Source organism: Schistocerca gregaria, chromosome 4 (genome assembly GCF_023897955.1).
Source record: "Schistocerca gregaria isolate iqSchGreg1 chromosome 4, iqSchGreg1.2, whole genome shotgun sequence".
Taxonomy (NCBI): domain Eukaryota; kingdom Metazoa; phylum Arthropoda; class Insecta; order Orthoptera; family Acrididae; genus Schistocerca; species Schistocerca gregaria.
The window spans coordinates 252,658,536-252,683,916 of NC_064923.1; the positions used below are offsets into that span (position 1 = coordinate 252,658,536).

Consider the following 25,381-nt stretch of genomic DNA (forward strand, 5'->3'; position numbering starts at 1 on the left):
TAGTACGTCATCTTCGTGGTGCAGAATTGTTTTGCAGTCAGCTGCAAATGGTGGTCTTCTATTTTTTCTCAACAGTGTTTCACGAAAAGAACCTCGTCTTACCTACAGGAATTCTCATTTGAGTTCGCAAAGTACATTTTTTGAAATTTCTTCCTCAAATTAAGGCCTGTGTTTGATACTGGTAGATTTCTTTTGGCCAGAAATGACCTTTTTGCCATTGCTAGTCTGCTTTTTAACGTCCTTCTCGCTCGGTTCTTCATGCGTTATTTTGTTACGTAGATAGTAGAATACTTCCCATTATTTTCGTGCTTCTTCGATGATGATGATGATGATGATGATGATGATATGATGATGATGATTGATTTGTGGGGCCCTCAACTGGCGCGGTCACAGCGCCGTGTTCCTTCGATTTACTCTTAAGCCATATTATGTACTCGTTAGATTGTTCTCTCCTTTCAACACATCCTATAATTCTTCTGCTTCACTGTCACTGAGGATAATAATGTCATCAGCGAATCGTATCACTGACATTCTTTTACCTTGAATTTTAATTCCACCCGTGAACCTTTCTTTTATTTCCGTCATTGCTTCTTCGCTGTCTAGATTGAAGAGTAGGGAAGGTAGAGTAATCGCTGTCTTACACCGTTTGCAACCCGAGCACTTCCTTCGTGGCCTTCCACTCTTTTTGTCTTCTCTTGGTTCTTGTACATGTATATATTACCCTTTTCCCCCTATAGCTTACCCCTAATTTTCTCGGAACATCTTGCACCATCTGGCATTGTCGAACGCTTTCTACAGGTCGACAAATTCTATTAGCTTGTCTTGATTTTTCTTTAGTCTTGCTTCCATAATAAATGGCAACTTCAGAAGTGCCTCTCTTGTGCTTTCCTAAAGCCAAACCGATCGTTATCCAACAGATCCTCAATTTTCTTTTCCATTCTAATGTATTTCATGCGTGACCCCTTCATCCCATCACAGTGAATAAGAACATGGTGAGTTGTTGGGCGTCTGTCATCATCGCAACAATACTGGACTTTTGTTCCTCATTCACCCCACAGCCAGGACTTCACACCTTTTTACTGCCATCTGCTTGGCCCAATGGAGGATGGACTCTGCGTGAAGCAGTACGTGGATGACGTGAGGTTATTGCCGTAGCAAGACGTTGGCTCCGACGTCGAACAGTAGAGTGGTACCACGCCCTCATAGATGGCGTAGGGTCGCCGCATTGAACAGAGATTATGTTGAAAAAAAGGGTTTTTTAGCCAAAAGAATGTGGAATTATATGATGTACTGGAATGTTGAATAAAACCAACCTGCTTTCAGCAAAAATATGTGGTATTAATTATTGAACGCCCCTCGCGCCGCATGGCGAATGAAACAAGGAAGATATAAAAATCAGACTAACAGTGGCAAAGGAGGGCATTCAAGGCCAAAATAAATGTGCTACAACAAAAAATAGACCTTAATCTGAGGAAGTAGTTTGTGAGAATGCACGTTAGATATCAGCTTATTATGGAAGTGAATGGTGTGCTGTGGAAAAACGGGAAAAGAAGAGAACCCAAGCGTTTGAGGTGTGGTGCTACGGAAGGATGCTGGAAAGTGTGTGGGCTGGTAAGATAAGGAGTGAGGACGCTCTCTGAAGATTCAGTGAGGAGGACTACTTATGGAGAACACTAACAATAGGATAGGTTACCGCTTCCGGTTTGTAGAGGACTCTAATACGACACTGATCGCATACGCAAACAAAGGAGTCGAAATGTGGTAACTCCCGATATTTATGCAACACACCTAGCGTTCAGGTAAAGCGGTTATGGTCTTAACCGACAAAGGCTATCAGGAAAAATACGAAGGCCATTCGGAAAGTAAGGAACGATAGTTGGCGAATGGAAACCACAGTGAAAATCAAAACTGTTTTACTTGTAACAGTTAGCTACAACTTCCAGTTACTTATCTTCACACTCGCCGATCCGACTTAGGCGTTTGTAGTAGCGTTGTACCAACATTCCAATACCCTCGCTATAGAAGGCAACCGCCAGTGCCTTCCGCCAATTCTCTACGCTGGCCTACAGCTCGTTGTCTGTGCCAAAATGTTGTCATCATAGCCAGCGGTTCATATAAGCAGAGATGAAACTCAGAGGGAGGCAATTACGGGCTGTATTGTGGGTAATCAAACATTTCCAATTGAAAACGATGCTGGAGTATCTTCATTGTCCCTGAGAATTGTCTTGAAGAAGAAACCGCACGACAATTATGTAATGTTGGCTGCATAATATCAGGTGAAATTCCCACCTGGCCCTCGTATTTGGCGGAAGACACTATTGTTCTAGGTATCTTTATGTGCTCACTGTGTACTCAGAATTAAAAACAACGACGTAATACGATCGACGGGCATACTAGGGACATTACCCAACACCCCTGTGCAAAACTTCATTGGATGTTCACTGTTGTTTCCATTTCGCGACCGATCGTTCCTTACTTTCCGAACAACCCTCGTACCATAGTCTACGCTTATTTATGATAGTCTACGGTAGCCTACTGAACTTTTACAACTTTAATAGGAAATAAAGAGAGTCAGTCTATTCAAACAGACAGTGCACAGTTATAAGTGGAAGCTGCGATACAAGCGTGCTGCCAATGTGGTGGCATCCGTTGACGAGGCAGCCGGCAGCCGCGGACTTTTTTAAGCTGGCGCCGCGCCCGCTGGACGGCCCAGCGCAGGCTTATGAGCATGTGTGCATGCCGGCGCCGCCTGCGTTAATCACAGCCTGCCGCCGGCCCGCCATTACGCGCCATCGCGGAATTGCTCCGGCCGGTGTGCCGGTAAATTATTTCTCACACGGCCTGCGGCAGATAGTTTTACCCGGAACTGGCCAAACCGGGCATTGTGTGCAACCGTAGACACCTCGTCTCGAGCGATCGCTAGGCACGTCGGCTTTTTGTTACTCTCAGAACTGCATAATAAAATCGTAATTTTAGTTCCTTTCTGTCCTAATCCCGCTTTGCACACTGTGCGCTTGACGTCTATACTCATTATCGAGCTCTGATCTCTTTCTTAGGAGTGTTGCTTATTTGAACCTGTCGACTTAGACGTTATCTACGGCAACTAATGTTAATATGCCACCTGTTGGCGACTCTTGTGAACTCTATTCTGTGTGCTTTCGAATATTAAAATTTTATTTGAATGCATGGTGACTGATCCTTCGAAAGAACAGGTACTACACAGATCCCGCAGCTGTGAAACATTATGTGTAAATTGATGTGGGATCACTCTGTCAGCTGCAGAGGGACATTAAGCGGAATCAGCGTGACGAGCGAAAATTTGTATCGGACCGGGATTCGAACCCGGGGTCACCTGCTTACTAGGCAGGTGCGCTAACTACTACGCCATCCGGGACACAGTGTTATCGCAACTGCACGGACTATCTCGGTACGCCTCACGGCTGATCCACGCTCCATCGAGCGCCGCCTATCGGCAATCCCTGTCCAAATGGTTCAAATGGCTCTGAGCACTATGGGACTTAGCATCTGAGGTCATCAGTCCCCTAGAACTTAGAGCTATTTAAACCTAACTAACCTAAGGACATCACTCACATCCAAAGGCTGGATTCGAACCTGTGACCGTAGCAGTCGCGTGATTTCAGACTGAAGCACCTAGAACCGCTGGACCACAGCGGCTGGCATATAGATGTTCCAAATCGTGAAACAACGGCCTCCGTATGACGTGACAACATCTGCGAAGGAGTAAATGAAACTCCGTCTTGGGCTCAGGAGCGTGACACAGCGGCTGGTCGATGAAATGTAATAATACTGTACCAACAGTCGTTACTTTGATATTGTTTTGTTAGGCTCAAAAATGGTTCAAATGGCTCTGAGCATCACGGGACTTAACTACCGAGGTCATCAGTCTCCTAGAACTTCGAACTACTTAAACCTAACTAACCTAAGGACATCACTCACATTCATGCCCGAGACAGGGTTCGAACCTGCGACCGTAGCCGTCGCGCGGCTCCAGACTGAAGCGCCTAGAACCAGTCGCCCGCAGCGGCCGGCTAATCCCTGTCCTTTATACTCCTGTTAGTGCTTAGAGATTCCCACAGGATGTCGGTCGTATTTGTGCATTCGCACTGAAGAAAGTGGACCCAGTGCCCAGCCAGGCTTATCAATTATATCAGTGCATGGTGTCTGAGTCCCGGATGGCGACGTGCTTACCGCACCTAACTACTAAGCAGGTAGACCCTGGGTTCGAATCCCAGGTCCGGTACAAATTTTCGCTCGTCGCTGCTGATTCCGCTTAATGTCCCGCTGTAGCTGATGGCAGTTATCCCCTTTCAATTTACACATAATATTAAAATTTCGTTTGCTGGCCGGCCGGTGTGTCCGAGCGTTGCAAGGTGCTTCAGTCGGGAACCGCGCTGCTGTTAAGGTCGCAGGTTCGAATCCTGCCTCGGGCATGGATGTATGTGATGTCCTTAGGTTGGTTAGGTTTAAGTAGTTCTAAGTCTAGGGGACTGATGTCCTAAGATATTAATTCGCATAGTCATTAGAGCCGTTTTTTTCGTTTGCTGAATTAGTAACTGCGCCCAGTAGTTTCCCAAAAAGGATATCAGAAAGCGTCCAAGGCCACACTTACACCGGTCTTTGTACAACTGTCGTTAATGGACGAGTTGACATCTTTGTCGAATGGCTTGCTTCGCCGTCTGACAACATAACACCGTATACACAAAACGTTTATGTGTGTACATCATTGTGGTCTGGATGTGAGGTAGTGGTAAGGCTTTATGGGACCAAACTGCTGAGTTTATCGGTCCCTAGATTTACGCACTACTGAATCTAACTCACGCTAAGGACAACACACAGACCCATGCCCGAGGGTGTCAAACGTCCGGGGGGTGGGGGGTGGGGGGGGGGGGGGAGCCGCGCGAACCGTGACAAGGCGCCTCTGACCGCACGGCTACCCAGCGCGGCTGGATGTGCCAGTTATGTGTTGTTGATGTGATCTGATATTTTTCACTTTTCCTTTACTGTATGCATGTGTGTGGTTTCTATTACACATGCAAATGAAAATGTATATGTATTTGTTGCCACTGACGATGCTTTAAAAAACTGAAGTGTTGTGCAGGACGAAAATACACTTTTGGGTAAAACGGTAGGTTCTTTGATTTGCTCTGAGAGGAAACGGAGTGGATACTATAACACTACAGTTCTCCTTATAATATCATAGATAAGAAGAATTACTTAACTCTGGACAATCCATTTCTACAGGCATATCATGAATATTTACAGATATCTCTGACATTAACGTATCAGCTCTGAATATTACCGTATCACTTGATACAGACAAAATACAAGTCTCCAACTCAGAGTACAGTAAACAATAATTTTCTTGTTGAGTTGTGCCTAATGTATTGATCACACAAGTGGCCAGCTAGAAGACGATTCTGTCGCCTTGGTCTATGATCGCGTAGTCCTGCGCTCGACCGTAGCAACTGCGGCGGTGTAGCGAAACGTTTGTGGGCGTGGCTACGCCGGTGCCGCCCATTTGTCGATGCGGTTCGCACCGACTGCCTTTTCTTGTGGTTGCGTTGCGAAGTACCAACCTCGCTTTCACACCTCGCTCTTCGGGCGATACCAAATGAAGCCAAACGCTTGTGGCAAAAAAAAAAGCTTTTATTCAGTTGCATAAAGACCACCCCAACCTAAAAATCATTAATACATTACATGAGACTAATGTTGGTCGTGTGGTGGTGGAACATAATGAGCTACTAGATTTTCATCTTTTTTTTCAGCGGGTTGTGTTACGTTTGTACTCGAATCACGTGCGTGACAGGTGATTGCACGTGAAGTACCACGCTGTTGTGAAAGGGTGTACTGTGACATAAGGAAGAGTGTGAAACTCTAGTGCCGGGCGGTAGCCTTCTCTCGGTGACCGAGTGAGGTGGCGCACTGGTTGACACAAGTCGACTCGCATCCGAGACGGCGACGATTCAAATCCGCGTCCGACCACCCAGGTTCAAATTTTCCGTCATTTCCCTATACTCCGGGAAAATCCCGGTATAGTTCTTTTGAAAGGGTACGGCTGATTGCCTTCTCCGCGCTTGAAACAATCCGAACTTATTCTCCGTCTCTAATGACCTCGACTTCGACGAGAAAGCCTTATCACCGCTCCTTCCTTTCTTCCTCTCGCTGGGCTAGACATGGAGGATGTGTGCCCTTGCGTTCCTAGGATATTGCACAGGCAGCTACAAGGTGCCCCTTGGCTCCAGAGTTTTCATAAATTTAATACAATTTCGATACTAGCCAATGTGTTTCCATCCCCTCGTATAGATGAACTGTACATTGGGGTTAAATATTTTTTTTCTTTCGAGTGTTTCAATAATTTGTTGCGAGGAAAAAGAATAAAATGACAAAATAAAATAAAATACAAGCAACAAACAAAATTAAGACACGCCGTTAACGAATGTAACCTTGTGAGGTTTTTTCGATGAAACATCATTGATGATTTCGCTGAAATCGAACTCTCGGAGTAAATCTGTCTCACTGCTGTGAAGGATAACTTCGATAGGCTGTTTTGCCTCATCGATGATTTCACTGAAATCGAGCTCTCGGAGTAAGTCTCACTGGTGAGAAGGATAACATCGATAGGCTCTTTTGCCTCACCGATGATTTCGCTGAAATCGAGCTCTCGGAGTAAATCAGACTCACTGCTCAGAACGGATATCTGTGACAGGAGGTTTTGCCTCACCTAAACCTAGTTTTTATAATTTTCACTTTTAAAAATGAGCTCTCTTCAGGGCAATTCGAGACCATCAAAACAAATTACATTCACCGTGCACTTTGAATGTTTGGGAATATAGCTCTGAAATTTTAACTGTCAAGAATTTGACAGTAGAACAGCTCTTCAGATTGGCCTTTTTGGTACTCCTTTTTGTATAAATGTATCGACGATACAAATTGAACCAACTAATTACCAAGACTAGGTTATAAATCGCCTCTGTAAAGTTTTACCAATTCTTGTGCAGCAGCATACAAATTTGCAGCGTTCATCTCTTCTAAGTGATTCAGAAATCCAAATCTCGAATGGACGGCATCGTATGAACGCCACCTCTCAGTAAGAGAAACACGTATCTAATAGATCGCTGTGATAAAACCTGACACCTTAAGCATCTCTTTTGGTCAAAGGATAGCGTTACCTTAGTGCGCTTTCATAGTATCGAGCGGATTCTGGTGCGTGATTGTAGGCACTGTCAGTATTTGATAACCCTTTAGCTGCCTCTTCGTGTTTATCAGACTTGTCTCTTTTGAATTCAACAAATGATTTCAGTGATTCCAATGTACACATGACAGCTTTAAGAATCATTTTCGCGTCCTGGAACACCTTTGTATCACTGAATCCCTCCAAAATCTCGTTCCAAAAACTAGCAAATAGAGCAGTTTCGAAACCATTCCTCTTTTCTAAAAAATGCGTTGTTTCATTTACGTCGATGTCTTTTTGCTCCGCGTCGGCTGATATGCTGGTTACAGCTTCTTTGATTTCGGAACAACTGTTGACAATGGCCTCCGTAACTTCAGATCGACGAGACTGATGAGTATTGCGAAGATTTTTCAACATTTGAACTCGTAAAACTGTTTTTTTTTTTTCTGTGGTAAATTTTCAGTTCAAATTCGGTATCGGTTTGTGCTTTCTGTGAAAAGTGCATATAAATTCTGAACGAAATCGAAGAATTGAACAGTTGATGGGCATGAGTTAGTAGCTGCCTTTCGAACTAAATTGAGAGAATGACGTCAATAAGACACAAACATCGATACACGATTTTTTTTTCCAAAATCAAATCTTGAATCCCTCTGTATTTGCCACTGAAGTTTTGCAACGGTATTGTATGATAGGCCGCGGCAATCGAGTATGTCAGTTTCATTGGATTTTAGTAAAGTGTTTGCTGTGACTGTACGTGTACTGTAGATGGCACAACCGGGCTAAAGGAACGGATCGGTTGATAGAACACATCCTGATGTGTCGAGGAAATGCTACTTTGGTAATGCAGGGAAGTGTGGGAGACACAAATTGCAGAGACATACCAAGACTTCGCCAAATGTAGCTTCGCAGTAGTGATGCAGGTAAGAAGAGCTTTGCATATTGTGGACTACAGTGGAGATCTGCTTCAACACAGTCTCCAGACTAAAGACCACAACTATAAAAATGTATGAAGCTATTCGTATGCAGCGAATATGGTCTCATTCGAAGGTGTGCTCTGTGCCACTGAGGAGTGAAAAGCTTCCGAAGCAGCCTGCAGATCCGTGTGTTGGCGGGCGCTTTGTAGCGGAGCGCGAAGCCACGCCGCCAGAAATATCGGCAAAGGTATTTCCTCTGCACGTGGCGAACGCAGCCTCTCTGACTCACGGCGTCCTCTCTATTTCTTTCTACACCTGCGTATATACTCCCATACCCCAGTTTTTCTTGCAGAAATTGTACCTAATATACATAATTCATTGTGTTTTGTACAGCTGCTCGTGCAACATTTCTGCTTAGAGCCTTAGTCGATGGAATGAACCAAACCTAGATTGATTACGGACACCAGATTGACGGTTGTGGAAGGGGGCGGGGAGGAGAGGGAATTCATGCTAGTTTCGTAGCGCGCACAGCGCACAGCGAAATAATTTTGACATTTCACGACGAATGTCTCTGTGCACACCTGCTGTTAGTATATATCCATCGCATTTTCTGCTTTTCACTGCGCTGATACCAAATACAAATATCTGTCTGGCTGGGCATTCGGCGACTAATTTGCCTCTACGTGCTACATCTACGATCAGCAAAGACTCCTCATATGCACATGCAATAACTTTGAAATTAGGCAACTCCGCAAAACAGTAGTAAAAAACAAAAAGATATCCTTAACCATCCACAAATTTAGTTAGGTAATATTGAGCGACGTGTTTCGAGACATCAGATCTTCTGGATGTCCAGATAGACCTAATATGCGTGAAGATGATGCATAAAATCAGTAACCTGATCCCTGACTAACTAATGAAAAATAAGAAAGAATCCTCCATTCTACAGATGAATGCACAGTGCTGTGTAGCTTCTTAATAGACTGAAGCTGCTTGTTACATAAGGACTCGAACCCAGACCCTTTCCTCGTACAAAATATAGCATTACTTTCAGAGATATTCAGACTCGTCTCACGACCTACCTAACCGCTTCAGACTGCAGCTAGCTCTTTCGTACTATCCAGACATCATAAACTCACCCCTGCACCTCTTGTTAAACTTACTAAAAATAGAGCCTTAATGAATTACTACACAGTAAAAATCCAAACTTTTGTTTTTGTGGAACTCATGTTTCTCTGATTTTTAGGTGCGGGTCTACAGAAAAATAACGAGTGTATCCGCTTCCGTCTTGCATTGTGATAACTAAATAACACATCACGTTCGATATGAGGCACTTGCATGTACTCTAAGTCGCTAAACTTGATATTCCAGTAAATGACTGGAAATGTAAACAAAGAGAAGGAGAACATTTCTCGAACAACTACTGGAATACTTCACAGCTAACTTATCGGCATATATAGAGGATGAGCTTTTATGAAGACGTACTTTTTAGTGTTTTCTATACAAGAAACAATGGATCGACAAAAGGTTTTGTAATTTTCTTTCTTGCGAATTAGGCTACGGAATAAAAAGTATGAAGTACGACGCAGAATATTTTCAGTTGTAAATTTCTGTTTTGCAACATCGTTCCAGTACGAACGTAATGGTCAAGAATCTATGTCCTGGATGGCTTGTTGAAAGACCTTGGATAGGAAAAAAGGTCACCAAATCAGATTTATATATTAGAAATAAGTTTTGAACACCCCTTTAATACAGAGTGGCAGCGGCATTTTAAAATAGTGCATCTTCATACTTCATTTATTAACTAGATTCAGGCTACAGTAGAAACAACGCAGCAATAATAATAAGCACACAGGATTAGAGTGGTTCTATTAGTGGTAGCCTGCCATTGCCTTCCTCCGACACTGCCAAACTTCAAGAGGACATTCAGCTTAAAGGACATCCATACTATGACTGAATCTGTTATTCCTTCACTTTCACAAAGCGTTGCCAGAGGTGAAAGGCGCGATATATTTTAGAAAAATTTCTGATATCCAGGGAAGATCGAATACCGAACCTATAAAATTATGGCCTAACAAGGCCAGAGTCAATGAGTACCATGTCTTCATGCATAGTGTTTAAGTAGACCTAAAATACACATCATTTGTCATCATAACTCCTAAACCAAATGTATAGTCTACATTACTGTGTGAAATATTTTCGTTACGGCTCCGTTACACAATATAATATAATGGAAACATGGAGTAAATAATTTATTTAATACTCGTATGTTTACTAGAATCTATCAACGCCGAAAAGATCATCAATCTATAACGGACAGATGCCATTAACGAAGCAATTGAACCTTATTAAAAACTTCCTTCCCACCCATTCACACATATAAATACATTAGAATGAGGAGACATCTGTGATTCACGTGTTCATATATTGAGACAGTGAGAGTAATAATTAGGGATAGCCACGGGCTTACATAGAAAGTAACGAATTTGTTCGGTGTGTATCGAGTAAGTCAGAATAAATTTCTGTTCACTTCAGCAGAAGGGTGGTCTGCTGTAGACTACCGATGCGGCACACATTGTATTACCTCTGGTATGTATAACGCAAGACCTTAAAATGTATAACTAACTTAACTTTAGGACACGCACTTAAAGTTTGCGGAGGCACAATCGGTACAGAGTTTAAACAGTAGATGACTCGGTCGTTTGTTTGAGAGCTTTGCTTTGTAGTGTGCTCGTCATAAGAAGTATACACTTTTCATTTACGTAAGGCGCTAGGAGAAGATTTATAGGTTGCTGTTGAACTGCTTATGCCTATAGTATAAACGCTGATCCTTTTCGATCTCTTTTACATTCCTTTTAATGCCTTTTTTTGCGACGAAATGTTTGAGGCGATTGAAAACGCATCTTTGGGGCAGCCCCAGAGTAACGTCGCCGCATTTATATTGCGTTTGGACCGGGATTAGGATCGGTAGCTGTGCTGCTGGCCCGTGAGCCGACGGTTAAACAATCCTGCAATTTCCTCGATTACCACTAAAATTTCTCTCGTTCATAGTATCAAGATTTTTATATGCCAATAAAGTCCATTGGTCGGTATAGATTGTAAACCGCACGGTGCAATCACAAATGAACGTCAAAGGGATCCTTCTGCACTTACTTGAGGTAATTAATTAAGGGCAATGTTTCATTTGGCAAAATATATGTGATGAAATAAGTGTACTGTTTATGCAGTAAATGGTACTGTTGAGTCTTTTCTTCAGCTCATAAACTAGCTCGTGTCTAACGTCCAGTCTCTCACATTTGCGTTTGACACATGGTGCTAGTACTAACTCACAAACTTAAAAAAAAGTTATTATCGTGATGAACTTCTTTGCAACGCACTATTTCTTTGCAGAAATCTTCTAATCTGAAATTCATGATTTAAAATATGTGTAAATCCCATCATTGTCCATCTTCCTTAATACACTGCCAATCTCTACAGATTTTCTCGGATCTCCCAACGACTCCGCAGACGCCAAAGTTATCCTTCATCATCATAACTTATTCTGATGCCTACCTCGAGTTTGCGTCGAGGATGGAATATTTGTTCTATACTTCTAAAAATGCAGCACGCAACGGCTGGTCTAACGGTTAGCGTCTCTGTGTATAGATCGCAAGACGACAGGTTCGCTTCCCTGCTAGGCAGAGATTTTCTTTGCGTGGGGACAGGGCGTCTTTATTCTCCTAACCATCGCACCTCATCACCATCGAATTGGAAGCTGCCAAACTGTCGTCAAATTGAAAGACTTGCACCAGGGCCTTCACCACTCTTACAACCTCGAAAGAGTGCCACGGCACACCAAAAATTATGTTTCTAATGCCTATTATGTCGATGAGATGTTAAGCTCGGGCCTGATGGAGTTTTCCACATGAGATATTTTCAAGCTTCCCGAGACGCGTCCAAATTCCAAAACACTAAATGGAAATCTTATTGGAGATTATTACTGACTTATCTGTATTACTAAACGGCCATCGCGGTTCATCATGGTGCCGGGTCCCAATTCATGTTGCCTACCTAACGGCTTCCAGAGGCTGCGAAACTTTGAGTTTTCGTATTTCAAATGCATACCGACCGAATTTAAAACTTTAAAATGTCATAATAATCCAGTGATTAAAGGGTATAATCTTATGTTAAAAATTTAACAGAATAAACACATATTACAGTTAGAAACTGTGTAGGTATCTCGAGGGAGAGGAAGTCACGGAGCACAACTTACCCAAACTGTATTCACCTCCATCAACATCTACATACATCCAGAATGAGATTTTCACTCTGCAACGGAGTGTGCGCTGATATGAAACTTCCTGGCAGATTAAAACTGTGTGTCGGACCGAGACTCGAGCTCGGGACCTCTGCCTTTCGCGGGTAAGGGCTCTACGAACTGAGCTACCCAAGCACGACTCAGGTCCCGTCCTCACAGCTTTACTTCCGTCAGTACCTCGTCTCCTACCTTCCAAACTTTACAGAAGCTCTTATGCGAACCTTGCAGGACTAGCACTCCTGAAAGAAAGAAAGGCAAAGGTCCCGAGTTCGAGTCTCGGTCCTACACACAGTTTTAATCTGCCAGGAAGTTTCATATCAGCGCACACTCCGCTGCAGAGTGAAAATCTCATTCTGGAAACATCCTCCAGGTTGTGGCTAAGCCATGTCTCCGCAATATTCTTTCTTTCAGGAGTGCTAGTCCTGCAAGGTTCGTAGGAGAGCTTCTGTAAAGTTTAGAACGTAGGAGACGAGGTACTGGCGGAAGTAAAGCTGTGAGGACGGAGCGTGAGTCATGCATGGTATACCGTGTCGAATGCTTTTCGAAATATGTAAATATGGAATCTGCCTGTTGCCCTTCATCCTTAGCTCCTAGTATTTGAGAATGGCGGAACTTATTGATTTCCAACAAATTTTACACATAATTCAAACCTTTACGAAACTTTTTGTCGGTGACATGATGAAAGCAGAGAAGTTTATAGCTTACTATGTTTTCGCTGTTCATGGAGTAAAGCTTCACTATCAGACATAACGTTTTAATTTATTATTTATATACTTCTAATTATATTCGCAACACATTTTACAGACATTATCGACATATACCACAGAATGTCCTTGCAATATTATATCATTCCACGACACAGATCTCATGAGATATGTCGTCCTAAACCTTGAGACTGGTGAAAGTAACTTCCACTTAAAGTGAAGCGTAAAATATCCGGTTTATAGTCATCCAGTGTTTAGAGACTTTTAGGGAACTTTAAACAGAATTTCAAACTTTTTCCAACATTTTTCTCGCTTTTAATGCTTTGAAATATGTAACATATCAAATCATTTGTAAACAGATGTAGGACCTGTTTTATACGTGAGAGTTCGGTTCTTTAAAGAATCGGGGTTTGGGGGTCCACTGATAAGTTTCGTATTCTGAAATTTCCTTGCGTACAATAAATTTGATCACGACATTCGGTACGGACTGTGTATCTGGACCGAGTATCAACAAGGACCATATAGCATGTACGGTGGCAGTACAAGTAAAGAAAATAATTTGTAATGTTAGAAGGCAAGATCGCTTGATGTTAAAGAATTTATTTCGTGATCCGTTTCGAGAGTAACGAGCTGTCATAAGCTGGAGATGTGAATTAGAGTTTTCGTTGGGGAGAGCAATCGACTTCGGTAGTGTCATGTGCTGCGGTGGTGTCATGGTCAGCATATCTGCCTAGTAAGAAAGACGACCCTTCGAGTCCGAGCCGTAGCACAAACTTTCTCCAGTTTCCAACATTATTGGTTCATATGGCTCTGAGCAGTATGGGACTTAACATCTGAGGTCATCAGTCACCTAGAACTTAGAACTACTTAAACCTAACCAACCTAAGGACATCACACACATCTATGCCCGAGGCACGATTCGAACCTGTGACCATACCGCTTGCGTGGTTCCAGACTGAAACTCCTACAACCGCTCGGCCACACAGGGTGGCTCCAACATTATTTCTAAATGAAATATGCGTAGCACCAATAAGAAGCACAGGAGCAAAAATACGTACATCAGTACTCTTACACTCCTTATAGATGCTATGGGTATTTTTTTAGCTTGTTCCGTCGTTAAAAATGCAATAAAATGCGTGTTTTTCTCCCCAAAGGCGTTTCACATCATCAGCGGTCTGTAATTAAAGGTGTGGGTCGAGAAACAATTCGTTAACAAATAGTTTGTTTTCACTTATGATAATTTCTGCTTAATGTTTTGCCTACTTCAGAAAATACCGTCTACTGGCATGTATTTGGTTTCTTTCTTCGTTAGACACTGATACTTGTGGTCTACATTTAGGCTGTTTTGCAGAACTATGCATTTTTTTATACAGGACAATTCTTCATACATGAGTTTTCGTTGTTTGTATATTTCTAAGTGTGTATTATGTTTTGTAGTGTTGCCAACATCGCCACTTGTTTTCCTTTGATATACGTGTTTTTGTTTCTCTTTCTCAGTAGTTCGTTAAAAAAATACCCTCAGGAATTGTAAAGCAACTACGGACGATATGGCCACACAAATGAAGAATTCGAGTTTTTTATATTTGACAATTGTAGAATTGTAGTAACTGGAGCATGTTCTCAGAATTTCGACGTGACTGACGTGTAATTATATTTCTGGCAGATCTAAGAACCTGAGGATGAAATAAACTATTTCAACAAAAGATATTTTGGCTTTTAATATTAAAAATTACATTAGATTGCCCTAACAACATGTGTACATTATAAGAAAGTTGGCTTAATCGCATCTCATAGAGGGCGCCTCATTGAGCACTACGGAATATCTTACCCTCTGAAGAGTCAGCCACAGTATTATTTTCTTCGAGGAATATCAGGCGTGTTCCAGATGTAGCAAGTTGCGATGAGACTGGTATAACAAAAGGAAGAAAAGAAAATGAACGAAAAAAAAAATTCTAAAATATGCTGCGCTGAAAGGGGAGGTTATTTACATGGTGGGGCCCCGTAGCAATTCGGTTGGCAACGCGGCCATTGTGGCACGGGGAGCCGAGCAGCTGGCGAGTGAAAGTTTGCAGCGCCCCCGCCCTGAGGAAATTTGCATCATTTGCCGGCGCTGGCGCAGAGCCATCCTCAGAGGCTTACTCGCTCCGGCAGGCCGCGCCTTCACGCTCAGCCGGCCGGCGATTCCTTCCGGCGCAGTTGGCGGCCAGCGCCGCTTTCTCCGCCTCCCCCTTTGTGCTGATCTGTCAGCTCTGCTCTGCCAGGTGTTTTTCTGCGGACCACTGCTCCCGCTCGCTGCTTGCTTTCCCTTTTTCTGAGTCTGAGTGGTCCAGATAGCTCTGCGTGCGGTGCCAGCGCTTGCCGCGCCATTATTAACCTGTGCTCCTCAACCCTCTCCCCCCTCTCCTCCCCCATCCCCCACCCCTTCTCTCTCATTCTCTCTCTCTCAAGGCGTAAATCGAAAGCAGGCACGAATCCAAGGCGGGAGAAATCATGAACCCCTTCCCCACCCCCAAAAAATAAGAGCACAGTACTAGTCACTGATTTAAACTAGTTACGATTGTACAGGGTGGCGCAAGAAAAGCCGGCGCCGCATATAAAATTCTCACCAATTACGCTCGAAGTATTAGACAGCATGACAAACATTTAACAATTAGACGGTAAAGAAATAACAAATAAGCGAGGTACTGGCAGAAGTGAAGCTGTGAGGACTGGGCATGAATCGTGCTTGGGTAGCTCAGATGGTAGAGCACTTGCCTGCGAAAGGCGTAGGTCCCGAGTTCGAGTCTCGGCCCGGCACACATTTTTAGTCTGCTAGGAAGTTTCAACAAATAAGGTCATACAAAGTTATGTACTTACTGAATTTATCTTGTCTTTTACTTAAAAATTGCATTAGGCGAAAATGACACCACGCATTCATATAATTGATACGCCTCAGTGGGCTACGAATCCACAACCATCAGCCCAGATGCACGTTTACGTCCAACCTTCAGTGTGAATCTAAAATTAGCGTGCAAAGAGGACATGGACCTCACAAAAGAAGACGAAGTAAATATTCCAGAATGCGAAGCGAGAGCAGCTGTCAACATGAGTAACGTAGAAGTAAATATCCTAGGAGTAGTGAAGTAACTTAAATCACTTAATGAAAGCAAGTCTTCTGGTCCAGACTGTATACCAATTAGGTTCCTTTCGGAGTATGCTGATGCATTAGCTCCATACTTAACAATCATATACAACCGTTCGTTCGACGAAAAGATCCGTACCCAAAGACTGGAAAATTGCACAGGCACACCAATATTCAAGAAAGGTAGTAGGAATAATCCACTAAATTACAGGCACATATCGTTAACGTCGATATGCAGCAGGATGTTAGAACATATATTGTGTTCGAACATTATGAATTACCTTGAAGGAAACACACAGTCAACATGGGTTTAGAAAACATCGTTCCTGTGAAACATAACTAGCTCTTTCTTCACATGAAGTGTTGAGTGCTATTGACAAGGGATTTCAGATCGATTCCGTATTTATGGATTCCCGGAAGGCTTTTGACACTGTACCACACAAGCGGTTCGTAGTGAAATTCCATGCTTATGGAATATCGTCTCAGTTATGTGACGGGATTTGTGATTTCCTGTCAGAGAGGTCACAGTTCATAGTAACTGACGGAAAATCATCGAGTAAAACAGAACTGATTTCTGGCGCTCCCCAAGGTAGTGTTATAGGCCCTTTGCTGTTCCTTACTATATTAACGATTTTGGAGACAATCTGAGCAGCCGTCTTCGGTTATATGCAGATGAAGCTGTCGTTTATCGACTAATAAAGTCATCAGAAGACCAAAACAAACTGCAAAACGATTTAGAAAAGATATCTGAATGGTGCGAAAAGCGGCAGTTGAATAGTATGAGGTCATCTACATGACTGCTAAAAGGAGCTCGTTAAACTTCGGTTACACGATAAATCAGTCAAATCTAAAAGCCGTAATTTCAACTAAATACCTAGGTATTACAATTACGAACAACTTACATTGCAAGGAACACATATAAAATATTGTGGGGAATGCCCACCAAAGACTGCGTTTTATTGGCAGGACACTTAGAAAATGTTACACATCTACTAAGGAGACTGCCTACACTACGCTTGTCCGTCCTCTTTTAGAATACTGCTGCGGGATGTGGGATGCTTACCAGATAGGATTGATGGAGTACATCGAAAACGTTCAAAGAAAGGCAGCACGCTTCTTATTGTCACGAAATATGGGAGAGACTGTCGCAGAAATGGTACAGGATTTGGGCTGAACATCATTAAAAGAAAGGTGTTTTTCGTTGCGACGGAATATTCTCACGATATTCCAATCACCAACTTTCTCCTCCGAATGGGAAAATATTTTGTTGACGCCGACCTACTTAGGGAGGAACGATCACCACGATAAAAGAAGGGAAATCAGAGCTCGTACGGAAAGATGTAGATGCTCATTCTTTCCGCGCGCTATACGAGATTGGAATAATAGAGAATTGTGAAGGTGGTTCGATGAATCCTCTGCCACGCACTTAAATGTGATTCGCGGAGTATTCAGGTAGATGTAGATGCAGATGGACTGCAGATAAGTGGTGGCGATAGGTGGACGTGTGAGTCGGCCGAGGAGCGTGCCGAGATAGCCTGCGCACTTGCGATTAACATTGTGTCTGGTTGGCGCAGTGGTTAACGAAACTGCACAAGACACAGGAGATCCCGGGTTCGAGTCCCTGTCCAGCACACATTTTAACTCGTTGCCGCTGATTCCGTATTAAGCCCTGATGCAGCTCATATTACTAGTTTCTTCCCTTCCCTTTCCTTTCTCCGTCCTCCACCTTCTATTTACATAATACGTATTGGGGGCCATGTGGTGTCTGTTCTTTCGGACATGTGCGTAAGAACAGACACCGTGGACTAATATAAATGACACCCCTCGATGGGCTGTGAGTCAAAACATCACTGCAGATGCACATTTACAATCGACCTCCGGTGAGAATCTAAAATTAGCGAGCATCCCGACATGGACGGGGACTGCGAATAAGTGGTGGCACTAGGTGGGAATATCAGTGAACGCACAGCGATTAAAGCAACTACCTCGTAAGCAGAAGACCCCGCGTTTGATTCCTGGTCGAGCACATATTTTCACTCTTTGCCGCTGATTCCGCACAAAGTTCCGAAGCAATTGTTTCCGCAGTTCCTTCACTTTCCTTTCCTTTCCCCCTCTTCCAGCTTCCACACACATCAATAAAAATTTGCATCACCCCAGTTCCCAGAACTCCTGAAGATAGACGTTGATTGTGGATATTCTATCACAGACACAGTCTCTTTGACGGTTCAGAGATGTCATAAAACCAGCCCAAGGATGTAAACAACCATGCATAAGCAGCGCCTATTAGACGGACGGGGTCCTACAGCCGATCAGTTCCAGTCATTCCACCAGGAAGGAGGTACACGGCTCGTGTCGTCTGTAGTTCAACAATGCCTAGACGCTCAATACCGCGGTTCGATCGCGTCCGCATTGTTACTTTGCGCCAGGAAGGGCTCTCAACAACGGAAGTGTCCAGGCGTCAAAGCGATGATGTTGTTCGGACATGAAAGAGATACAGAGGAACAGGAACTGTCGATGACATGCCTCGCTCAGGCCGCACAGGGGCTAATACTGCAGTGGATGACCGCTACCTACGGATTATGGCTTGGCGGAACACTGACAGAAACGCCACCACGTTGAATAATGTTTTTCGTGCACCCACAGGACGTCGTGTTACGACTCAAACTGTGCGCAACAGGGTGCTTGTTGCTCAGTTTCACTCCCGACATCAAAGACGAGGTCCGTCATTGCAACCACAACATCATGCAGTGCCGTACAGATGGGCCCAGCAACATGCCGAATGGACCGCTCAGGATTGGCATCATATTCTCTTCGCCAATGAGTGTCCCATATGCCTTCAACCAGATAATCGTCAGAGACGTGTTTGGAGCCAACCCGGTCAGGCCACACTATCCAGCGAGCGCAGCAAGATGGAGGTTCCCTGATGTTTTGGGGTGGCATTATGTGGGGACGACGTACGCCGCTGGTGGTCATGGAAGGCGCCATAACGGCTGCACGGTACGTAAATCCCATAGTCCGACCGATAGTGCAACAGTATCGGTAGCATATTGGCGAGGCATTCGTCTTAATGGTCGACTATTCGCGCCCCCATCGTGCACATCTTGAGAATGACTTCCTGCAGGATAACGGCATCGCTCGACTAGAGTGGCCAGCATGTTCTCCAGACATGGACCCTATCGAACATGCCTAGGATAGATTGAGAAGGCTGTTTGTGGACGACGTGACCTACCAACCACTCTGAGGAATCTACGCCGAATCGCCGTTGAGAAGCGGGACAATCTGGACCAACAGTGCCTTGATGAGCTTGTGGATAGTATGCATGCACCAACGAAAGAGGACGTGCTACTGAGTGCTAGAGGTACGGGTGTGTACAGAAATCTGGACCATCAGCTCTGAAGGTCTTGCTGTATGCTGATACAACATGCAATTTGTGCTTTACACAATGAATAAAAAGGGCAGAAATGATGTTTATGTTGAGCTCTAGTCCAAATTTCTGTACAGGTTCCGGAACTTCCGGAACCGAGGTGATGCAAAACTTATTTTGGAGTGTGTGTTTACGTACAACTGTCCTTCAAATCTTCTAATAGTTTTGGGTTATTTGCGTTCACGTTTCCCTTTAGATTGCCGTAGAGATAAAAAGTCCTTTAGATTGCCACACAGATAAAAAGTCACAAATGGTTGGTTCAATAACAGCATGAGTACGTTCATTGGGATGAACTATGCGTAAAATTCCTCCAAACATTCGAATATGAACAGTAGTGTTTACTGTTGTTTAAAAAAATATGGTACCGTACAATCGGAATCGGATATTCAAAGAAGCTATGGTACCCTTTGAAAACGTTCTGCGCAGATGCGTACGAAAAATTGGGTTTTAAGATGAAATCCATTCGATCACAGCATAATAACCCGGAGGATTTTTATTAATTGTGACATTTTACAAACACGGCCATTTTGTTTCTCCTGCGCAGTACGGGTGACTGTGATCGTCGCAGATATTTAAAATGTGATGTAAACTAGGACACAGTTCTGGCAGTGACAGTATGACTGTGCCAGAACTGTGGCCTAGTTTACATCACATTTCAAACATAAGTGACGATGCTACGCTGATTTTGTGTAGATTTTGTGACGATGAAGTGAAATGTCGTGTGACGAGGGCCTCCCGTCGGGTAGACCGTTCGCCTGGTGCAAGTCTTTCGGTTTGACGCCACTTCGGCAACTTACGCGTCGATGGGGATGAAATGATGATGATTAGGACAACACAACACCCAGTCCCTGAGTGGAGAAAATCTCCGACCCAGCCGGGAATCGAACCCGGGCGTTTTGGATTAACAGTCTGTCGCGCTGACCACTCAGCTACCCGGGGCGGACTTTGTGACGATGCCATATGGCTTTAGTAGTTTGGAACAAGTTGCAAAACAGGTATGCCTCGTCATATTTTAAGTGCATGTTTTAATATCCACGAAAGTAGTAATTTTTTATCATGGCATTTTTTATTGTTCTAAGAATTCGTTCACTAGCTGTATTCCATTTCACATCTTTTGCTACTGATCTGAAGATAGTCATTGCTGACTCAAACCGGTTATCTAAAGGTCAAAAGTTTTGGTCAGCGGCGGGAGTAAAAGAAACTCATTCTTCACTTCCTGGATCACTATTTTAATCTGCGACCACGTCGCAATTTGTGACTGTGATGTATTTTAAGTGTTATTTCCAAGTTTATGAGCAGTAATTAATAAGTTTCGAGGAGCCGTGGCAATGGAGGTAACTGAACACACCAAAAAAGAGAGCCATTTCCTCTGAAAAAATGAGTGATTATTTAATAATTTTTATGTGAACAGCATACCAACGATCGAAAATATTGCCTCATATTTGCTTAACCTTCCCTTTCTCCGTAGCATATGGTAAGACTGAAAAAACAGCTATGTACGTTTGTTAAGTGTTACTGTTACGGTGGTCTGAAAATGAAGTTTATACCACGAAACATGTTGTTTCTGTATTTAAGTGAACTGAGTCAACTAATGTTGTGCCTGATAGCGGTCTCTGGAAAACATTTTCGAATTACAAATTGTGGTTAACTCAGGGTATTTTTGAATCGTTGGATGAGTGGCTGCCCACGTGGATGAGCTCGCCCCCTGGCCGCTAACATTTTTCCAGTCAGGTAGGGGTGTCACAGATTCACAGGACAGGCTGACCGTGCCTGCTGCCAACAAAAAATCCGAGACCGTTCGTAAGTCCACAGAAAGTGAAGTAACGCAAGACAAAAAGGGAAAGACTCTGCACTAAGAGAAAGATAACAGGCCGTGTTCCGGAACATGGGTGAAACGACTGAAAGAGACAGCAAACCACTCATTTACTTGTTTCTCAACGTACTTATTTTTCATTTCTTCTGTCCAAAAAGTGTATCATTCCCAGTGCGATTTTAGTTGCATCCCATCCCCAGTGCGATTTTATCTGCAGACATAATAGGAGCATTATTTCATCAGCTATTTATTCAATTCCACAGCTATATCAACGATATTCGTTAAATTCAGTGTTCGATTTCCACTTTAATTTTCGTTATACATAATCAATCTCAGTCGCTGTGATGATACTTGGCGAATCTCAGGTATACAAAATCCTTTTTCTCCTTAGAAAATATGGAAAATCTACAGAGAAAAATAAATTCTAAATCTATTCCAACGATTGCCAGGACCTCGTGACGTCGTGACGAAGGTGATCATCTTTCCATCTGCCTTTTGCCCCGCACTCAGCGAGCGTGTGCTCGTATAAAGCCATGAGAGGAAACTGCCGACTGCATGCTTTCGCAGCGAGTGCAAAATAGAGAGATAGGGAAAGAACCCAGCTTACACGCGTTCGCTCTCGGCTTCTGTGCTCTAGCGCGCAAAAAATGTTATAAAAGAAATGAAAGCAATGGTTCTGACAATTTGTACACCCAAAGCAGGTGTTGGTATTGGAATACAGCCTTTCTAGCTCAGTTTGACACATGTGCTTTTCTTTCCGTCCTGAGAGATCGCGCTGCACTGGTTCGGGGGGAGGGGGGGAGGGGGGCAGCTATCTAGTGACGCCGCATCAGTCCCAGTATTGTGATCTGCGTGTACTCAGATGCTCACTGGAGGTGAAAAAGAACTGAATGTTTTCTTTCGACGGTCAGATTCTTGCCACTAGCTTTTGCCCGGCTGCCTGTTGACACCGGACCGGCCGCGGGCTGCCTTTTTCCGTACAGCACACGCGCACAGAGAGACAATCGTAAAAAAACATGAAAGTAATGTGTCTGGCCATTGGTACACCGAATACAGACGATGGCATCACGATACAACCTTTCTGCTCGGTTTCATACATGTACATATAGGGTGCGCGCCGAATTATTTTCCTCCGTCCTCAGAGACGGTGCTACACCGCTTCGGTGGGCTGCTGTTCTCGTGACGCTGTAACAACACACGTCTGTGTGGTGACAAGCCGCCGGCACCACTCGCTCTTCTCTTTTTAATCGCGATTTGTGTAGCGCGCAGTTGATTGCTTTGCTGGCGTGTTTTCCGGAGGCGTGCGCTGCGGGGCAGCCTACCCGGCAGGCGGCGGCGCCAGGCCGTCTGCTCGCCTCCCTGCCGGCGATCGATACGGCCGCGGCGGGCGGGGGTGGCGGGGGTGGAGGCGTGTGGAGGCCGCGGGTAGGGGGTGAGTGAGTGGACCCCGGCCGGAGTGGAGCGGAGCGAGTGGACGAGTATAATTGTGGCGGCGCGCAGCTGGTGGCTGCTCTATCACCCCGGCACAATTACGCGCCCCCACCGGGGTAGGTGGCGCTGCCAGTAATGGCCCACGCCCCGTCGGGGTTTCTACCCGGAGGGTCGCCTCGCCCAGACGTATAAACTCTCGGCGTACTTCTTTTTTTTTCTTCCTCCTTTTTGTCTTTGGACAACATTAGCGCTGAAATCGTCGCGTCAGCAGCAGTTAATTGGAGATTTAACACGGAAGTGTCAGCTCGCAGAGAGATGGACTGAGGCGTTAACCTGATGTAATCGCTCGCAGCTAACCGCAACTGGTCCTCATCCTTCTCCTTTCGCAGTGTCATCTATGGGGTCTAAGGCACTGCAGTCACGGACTGTGCGGCTGATCCCGGCGGAGGTTCGAGTCCTCCCTCGGGCATGGTTGTGTGTGTTTGTCCTTAGGATAATTTAGGTTAAGTAGTGTGCAAGCTTAGGGACTGACGACCTTAGCAGTTAAGTCCCATAAGATTTGACACACATTTGAACTTTTTTTTGTCATCTGTGGAATATCCCCCGCCCTCATCACACTACACAGTACGCTTACTCCATCCCCCCTCCCCCTCGCCCATAGTGGCGGGTATTTAAACTTTTTCTCGTCATTCTGGTTTTACAGCTTACAATTGGAATTCACGCTCAATTGGTTACTCTCCCTAGGGAAGGTGGCACGCTCTTGCAGAATTTCCGAAATCACAACTTTTCTGCCGACTTTTATAATTAGGGTTCCGTACCTCAAACAGTGGCTCTGAGCACTAAGCGACTTAACTTCTGAGGGCATCAGTCGCATAGAACTTAGAACTAATTAAACCTAACTAACCTAAGGACATCACACACATCCATGCCCGAGACAGGGGCCGGTGTGGCCGTGCTGTTCTAGGCGCTTCAGTCTGGAACCGCGTGACCGCTACGCTGCAGGTTCGAATCCTGCCTCGGGCATGGATGTGTGTGATGTCCTTAGGTTAGTTAGGTTTAAGTAGTTCTAAGTTCTAGGGAACTGATGACCACCGATGTTAAGTCCCATAGTGCTCAGAGCCATTTGAACCAACCCGAGGCAGGTTTCGAACCTGCGATCGTAGCGGTCGCTCGGTTCCAGACTGTAGCGCCTAGAACCGCATGGCCACTCTGGCCGGCACCTCAAACAGTAAAAACGGAACCTTTGTAGGCTCAGTTTGTTGTCCGCCAGTCTTTCTGTTTGTCCGACAGTCAAAAAACCTTTTTTTTAAGGATTAAGCAGGCTACCGAGTTGATATTTATGTGACATATGAAGATTTACTGCTCCTTGAGAGTGTGAAAAATTGAAGCTTCTACTTCAGTGCGATCAAAAGATACAGCTACTTATGTCACATATTTTGACACTCTCAAACTCATTCGTCAAAACCCATAGGCTACTTCCACGCAGCTCGGGGTTCTGACGAGTTAACGCGTCAGTTGGACAGAATTCGGCACGATATCTCTCAGAGGATATCTAACATCTCTATCAACTAATGCCAAGTCGGATAACTGCTTGCACAAGGGCCAGAGATGAACCAAAGCGTTATTGACTTGTTCAGTTTGTGAAGCTCTTTCTCTTCAATAAATCAACCAATTTTTCAGAGTGTAATTATTTGCCTGTCTATACATTTACGAGTACATCACATCTAGCCCCATTCGGATAACAATTTCATGGTGTGGTGGTTCTCGTTTCGTGGAGTGTAGAGGGTAGCAACAGACCAGTCCCGCAGCAAAGATATCACTCGCATATTGCAATTCGGGAGGATGACTGTTCAAACCCGAATCTGGCCATCCTGATTTAGATTTTCTGTGCTTTCCCTAAATCGCTGCAGGAGGATGTTGGAATGGTTCCTTTGAAAGGGCACGGCCGATTTCCTTCCCCGTCCTTCCCTAATTCTTTGGGATCTACGATCTCGCTGTTTGGTCCCTTCGCCAACAAACCGCATATTGCACACCATGCATACACGAAATATACTACTCTGTGCGATGTTTTCTTCTCTTCTGTATTTGTGTGCCGTGATATCACAGCACATAAAAAGTTCCTCCCCGCTCAGTAGGTGGCGCTGAGGTGGCAGCAGTTAACTGCTATTGCCGGGAAGGCGCTGATATCAAGGGTGGAGTCCTCACCAGCGCCATCTGAAATCAACAAGCTGGAGACCGGAGTGACAAAACGTGAGTCTGTCGGGAAGCAGCAATGCAGTCTTCTCAGCTGGGTGTCAGCTAATGGCTGTCGACGCAGAGAGAGAGGCGCCTAACACAGGGAGAGTTCGAGTCCCGGTCTGGCACTTGTCACCATTGAATTCATTTCGGTGCCCAGTTACAGCCGATGTCAGAATTTATTTCATTTCAACAGAAAGAATGAGTCGGCGATGTTTTGCTGGTTCCCGGAAAGGTAGAATTTCAAGTG

General features: G+C 44.4%; 1 protein-coding gene and 1 non-coding gene across 6 annotated transcripts in view; both read right to left on the bottom strand.

Moving 5' to 3' along the window:
• The window catches only part of LOC126266947 (protein tincar), a 531,342-nt gene that overhangs the window by 402,614 nt on the left and 103,347 nt on the right, over positions 1 to 25,381 (bottom strand). The gene's annotated exons all lie outside the window — the stretch shown is intronic.
• Trnat-agu (transfer RNA threonine (anticodon AGU)) lies at positions 3,322 to 3,396 on the bottom strand. The gene has a single exon. It is a non-coding gene; the product is annotated as a tRNA-Thr (tRNA).